At 38.7% G+C, this 5,771-nt stretch overlaps 1 long non-coding RNA gene across 1 annotated transcript in view; it reads right to left on the bottom strand.

The window, feature by feature from the left end:
• Positions 1-5,249: 5,249 nt before the first annotated feature.
• LOC126490072 (uncharacterized) overlaps positions 5,250-5,771 on the bottom strand; it is a 27,847-nt gene continuing 27,325 nt past the window's right edge. The window contains exon 3 of the long non-coding RNA XR_007589098.1: positions 5,250-5,264. This is a non-coding gene — a long non-coding RNA (uncharacterized lncRNA). The remainder of the gene's footprint in view (positions 5,265-5,771) is intronic.

Genomic DNA, 5,771 nt, shown 5'->3' on the forward strand with positions numbered 1-5,771 from the left:
GGGTGATGTTCCACTTGAAACCTTAACTATAAATGGTTCTGTACTGCTTCTTCCAGGAAATAGCAATCATCTACTTTTTTTTCCCCAAAGCTATTATGACCACCTTGTAACCATTCCATTGTTTCAGGTGGTTGTTATGACCATCTTGCAACCTTGCCTTTATTTCAAGAATTATTATAACCACCTGTTATAACCATCTTGCTATATTCAGCTTCTGTAATCCCACGTACTTGCCTCCCAAATCCTTTGTTTTTAAATCTTCTAACATTGAGCTATAAAATCTTATCTTCTCTATATCCAATGCTGAACTCTTTAACCCTGCCTTAGGGGGAGGCAGTCTATGTGCACAAATGAAAAAAGTTTGCTTTACTTAACTGCTTGATCTAATAATAGTGATTTGGGTTTGTCTTTCTCTTCCCATCTTTGGGAATAACAACTACTCAATCTCTTATTCTCTGCCATGTTGTTTCTGGTGCTGGAAAGGAGTCTCTGAAGAAACTCAGAAGCCACATGGAAGAACTAGGGTCTATTCTTATTCATTCCGAGGAAGTGGAGGATGTTGCTGGAAAGACACCTTAAATACATTCCCTGAGTGAGCTGGAAATGAAGTTTAGCAGACTGATGTTTTTGGTTTCTAACTTTCTAGGCCACTGTTATTCTTTTCCAGTCAGAACACTCAGGGATATTGCCTCCCAAATACACACAGGCTGTTTACCTCTTCAAATAGCATCAGGGAGTCCAGAAGTATTGCTGTCTAGATAAGGAGATAGTGAGCTGCTGTAGTTTTGGGGTTTAACATTTTCTGCAGTCCAAAGGCCACAGGGGGTCTATCATAGGCATATTCCCAGTGGGGTGCCGATAGTATCTGAAGATCCCAAGGAAATTAGGTCCGATTCCCCTCTAGCATCTGGTACAAAGTTGATTGAACTGAGTTGTGTGAAGTCTTTTTTTCAGTTCTGATTCAAGTGAGTTTCCTCAAATATTTCTTCATCAGGATATTATTTGTTATTGCAATCCTTAAATTTAAACCTTTTATTGTTAAGGATGTTCTATTCAATTTCCTACTAGCTGGAATGCTTGGAAAATCATGCAATCACTTTGAATTTTATTGAACAACTGACCTATACATTTTGAGATCATATGAACACAGACAGTGTTGAATTAACAGGGGAAGATAGCATGCTACTGAGTCCACACTGGCACATTTGTGTCTATGCAAAGACAAAAGCAAACAAGCCTACTAATGTAACAGCTGGGAAAGTTACATTTCAGAATGTAAATTCCATAAAGAAACTTCACTGTTATTGTATTTTATGAAGTAAATATTTTAGGGAGATAAATCTATCATCATGCCATATGTTCCAAACATCATTTGCTGTTTTTCAATGGGGATTCCTTGTCTATAAGTTTGGTAAATACTATGCAATCTACCCTATAACCTATATTATGATACTAAATATAAGAAGTTATGAATTTAAGAGGGAGGAAACATGGGAGAAGTTTGGGGTAAGGGAGGGTAAATGGCATAATTATATTTTAATTACATTAAAAATATTAAATAGTACCCGAAGTTAAATATATTTTAGATTCAGAACTGTGTAACACATTTAATATAAGGAATATGTTTATAAAGATTTATTTTTTATTTGTATTTATGTGTGTGGGACTGGATGCATTTATTTGCACCATATGTATGCAAGTGCTGGAAGAAGCAGGAGGACATCAGATCCCCTGGTCCTGGAATTATAGGCAGTGCTGAGCTGCATGATTGGGTACTGCAAACTGAATTCAGGTCCTCTGCAAGAGCAGTAAGCACTCTTAACTTCTGTGCCATCTCTCCAGTTCCCTCTACTGAAAATCTGAAAAGACTTTTTAAGAATGTATTAAAGATTGTTCCTTTAGAAGTCAGTACTACTGCACAATAAATTTCCATATTAAGGAAGAAAGAAAAGCAAGAAAATTAGAAGCATTCAAAAATGATACTGAATTTTAGAATAAATGACATCAGAAAGATGGAACCATTAAACAAACATGAAGAAATTATAACTCCCCACAGGGCAGGGAACCTGGTCTGCTCTTCGGGCTGATGAGAGAGGGGGAGTTGATTGGGGGAGGGGGAGGGATATGGGAGGCGGTGTCGGGGAAGAGACAGAAATCTTAAATAAATAAATAATAAATAAATAAATAAATAAATAAATAAATAGTCTTCTTAATTTAGTCAGAATTATTCTACAATTAGGATGTCTTGAGTACCTCATGTTATTTCCAGCAAGTCATCAGATATATTTACCTGAAGCCTGTAGATAAAGTGAAGATTTGAGAATTATGCACACGGAACTAATTGATGAACCTAATATAGAATGACAGTGGAAAAATGTTAACAAGACAGTCATTTGCTTAAATTATTATAGGGCACAACTGCAGAGAAATAAATGGAAATCAAACAAAGTAAATGAGTCAACTAGAACAAGGGCAGGAACAACACTAAAAATCAGACAGTATTAAGAACACAGAGCAAAGAATTACACGGTCCTCAAGAATAGTAGAGTATGTTCAAGACTGGATGAAGATGGGGGAAAGTGTTTTTATTGTTTTCTTAAGAGGATTCCATTTCCTTTCATTTTGGAAAGCTGTGCTTTCTTCTTAGGCATATTTGGCTTGAGCTTTGAAGTGTAGCCTTTTCTAAGGGCCTTTGCTACGTTGTGGGTTGTAAGCTAACTCCGGGAAATCATTGTACGGATACCTGATCCACCACCTCAACTCAACTGTGTAAAATAGGGAGGTGGAGGAGATGTTCATTTACAGATGGACGCTCTCCAGTTCACCACCACAGGGGAGTTATGTAGCATCTTGATAACACATGCAGCTAGCTCCAGAATCTAATTTGAATTGGTGAGTTGAGCAGTAATGATCTCTTCTAGCTCAGAGAGCATGAAAAGCATTAGCTTATCAGCATCCATAGGATGTATCAGAGCTTTCCAATTGAGAGGAGAAATCATAGATGACTCCCAGATGCAGAAAATGCTTTATAGATAACTGTTGGCCAGGGCTGTCTGGTAAACAGTTGGATAATTGAAACTGAGCTCAGTACTGCCGAATAAACTTTCCCTTCTCATTAGTGACACATCTCATGCCTTTTCTGGTGCTATTCACAAGGATCTTTCTGACTTCACTGCAACTTATTCAGATCAGAGAAATATGGTGGTGAGCATCAACAAAGCCAGCCAATGGAAGTTGTGTAAGATAAGCTGAGTCAAATGAACCACTGGGGCCAACTTCGTGAGAACAGCACCCAAATTCAAACATCAGCAGCAGACGAAATAATGCATTGTCAAAAGCCTCCCGGTTCTCTGGGTCTAGGTGATTTATCTCCTGAGAAGCCTTTATAAATGGACCATATTTTCCCTGTACAATGAAGAAAAATGAAGGGAACTCTTATGCTCAACTGTGCCTTTAGAAGGGGGGAAATGATGGAGAGGCTTACTTAGAGGGGAAGATTAAAAGTGCTTAGGGACAAATACAGGGGGAAGTAATGATAGCCTGTGAATATTTGAAAGAAATAAAAACATATGCTAGTAAAATTACAGTATTTAGAAAAGCATAGCAGGGGCAACTAGTAGCAATGGGATAAAAATAATGGAAACAGTAAGATGATACTCAGCAACATCCTGCCAGCAGCATTTGATGACAGACTCATCTCCTGAGAAAAGTGACAGAATCACTGTCACCTTGGAAGATTGAAAATGTCATGGAAAAATACATAAATTTAGTAGCAGAGAGCAACTTTGCAGTGCCAAAGACATGGAGTCATTTTTCCTACCATGAAATGTGATTCGTAGAAACCAAGAATGGTTCAATGGCTGTGCTTGGTCACCTTAATCTGCTTCTGTTCATCATCTACAAAGCTTCATGAGTATGTATCCTCAGATAAGCAGTTGGCTGCCACATGCTCTTGTCTACGTTAATATTTTTCTTTTATTGATACTAAATATCCAACTTGACATTTGGATCATATGCTTCTGAATATATCATGAATCCCAAGATACATTCTAGTGGGTATGAGGGTTGTTAATTCCTGTGCAATGTGGTTGTGGTTGACAAGAACTACTTTAGACACCAACTGTGGATATATGCACACAAGATTTTCATCTGGTTCCAGCTTATGCAAAGCCCAGTAACCTATGAAAGCATAAGCCCGACTATACTAGACAACTAATGAAATTCTATTTCTTCCAGAAGTTTTTGCAGTACCATGAGAAAATATGAAGATATGTTGATGTTTTGGATTACACTCTGATTAATATGTGTGAATATTTTGTCAATGTGTTGAAAGTGTTGTGTTGGAGCCCCTAAAAATGGAGTCATAGATGTTTGTGAGCAACAATGTGGATACTGAGAACAGAACCTAAGTTCTCATGCATGAGCATTCAGTACTCTGAATTGCTGATCCTTCTCTTTGATTCCATGCTTGTTTTGTTTAATTAATTCATTATATTTGTATAGTGGATTAATTCTCTCATTGTAGGATTAAGAGATGTAAGAAATGATCGTGGAGCAAAGTTGCAAGTCACCCAAAATTCAACTCTGCTTTCTAAAAATAACTTTAAAAGCTACTAGATAATTGGGATTCAAAATATCTGTGCATATGAAAAATTGTCTATACATCTAGATGCATTAATAAAATACCACAGAATTTCTGTTAAAATGCAGTCACTGTATACATGTTAATTAACACATTTGGAAGCTCAGTTTTACAAAAATTTAAGAAGAATTAAAACTGTCTCAGAAAAATAAAAAGAACTGAATATCAAGGAACAATTTTCCATAGAAGTGATCATCTTTGTCAATGATTCCTCTAAATTATAATTCATAATTATCTGGAAATCATGAAGAAATTGGTGTCGCTATTATTTTAAGTTTCATTGTAAGTCTATCTTTTAACTGCTATCTAAAAGTGTAAAAAGTTCAGACTTCTGTTTTTTTTAATATAATTTTTTATTGAAAGAAAAAAAAATTCCGCCTCTTCCCCGCCTCCCATTGCCCTCGCCACCTCCCTTTTCCCTCCCCCTCCTCCCTCTGCTCTCCCCCTCCCCCCACTCCTCTCCCCCTCCCTCTCCAATCTGAAGGGCAGTCAGGGTTCCCTGCCCTGTGGAAAGACCAAAGTCCTCCCCACTCCATCCTGGTCTAGGAAGGTGAACATCCAAACTGGCTAGGCTCCCACAAAGCCAGAACATGAAGTAGGATCAAAACCCAGTGGCATTGTCCTTGGCTTCTCAGCAGCCCTCATTGTCCGCCATATTCAGAAAGTCCGGTTTTATCCCATGGTTTTTCAGTCGCAGTCCAGCTGGCCTTGGTGAGCTCACAATAGATCAGCCCCACTGTCTCCGTGGGTGGGTGCACCCCTCATGGTCCTGACTTCTTTGCTCATATTTTCCCTCCTTCTGCTCCTCCTTGGGACATTGGGAGCTCAGTCCGGTGCTCCAGTGTGGGTCTCTGTCTCTATCTCCATCCATCTCCAGATGAAGGTTCTATGGTGATATGCAAGATATTAATCAGTATGGCTATAGGATAGGGTCATTTCAGGTTCTCTGTCCTCAGCTGCCCCAGGAACTAGCTGGGGACATCGCCCTGGGCACCTGGGAGCACCAAATCTCTTGCCAACCCTAAGATGGCTCCCTTAATTAAGATGTGTTCTTCCCTGCTCCCCTATCCAACCTTCCTTTATCCCAAACATCCCATTTCCCAAGTTCCCCCCAACCTCCCCTTCTCAC

The sequence above is a fragment of the Alexandromys fortis genome, unplaced genomic scaffold (assembly GCF_014885135.2).
Source record: "Alexandromys fortis isolate MF-2015 unplaced genomic scaffold, M_Fortis_MF-2015_v1.1 scaffold_234, whole genome shotgun sequence".
NCBI lineage: Eukaryota > Metazoa > Chordata > Mammalia > Rodentia > Cricetidae > Alexandromys > Alexandromys fortis.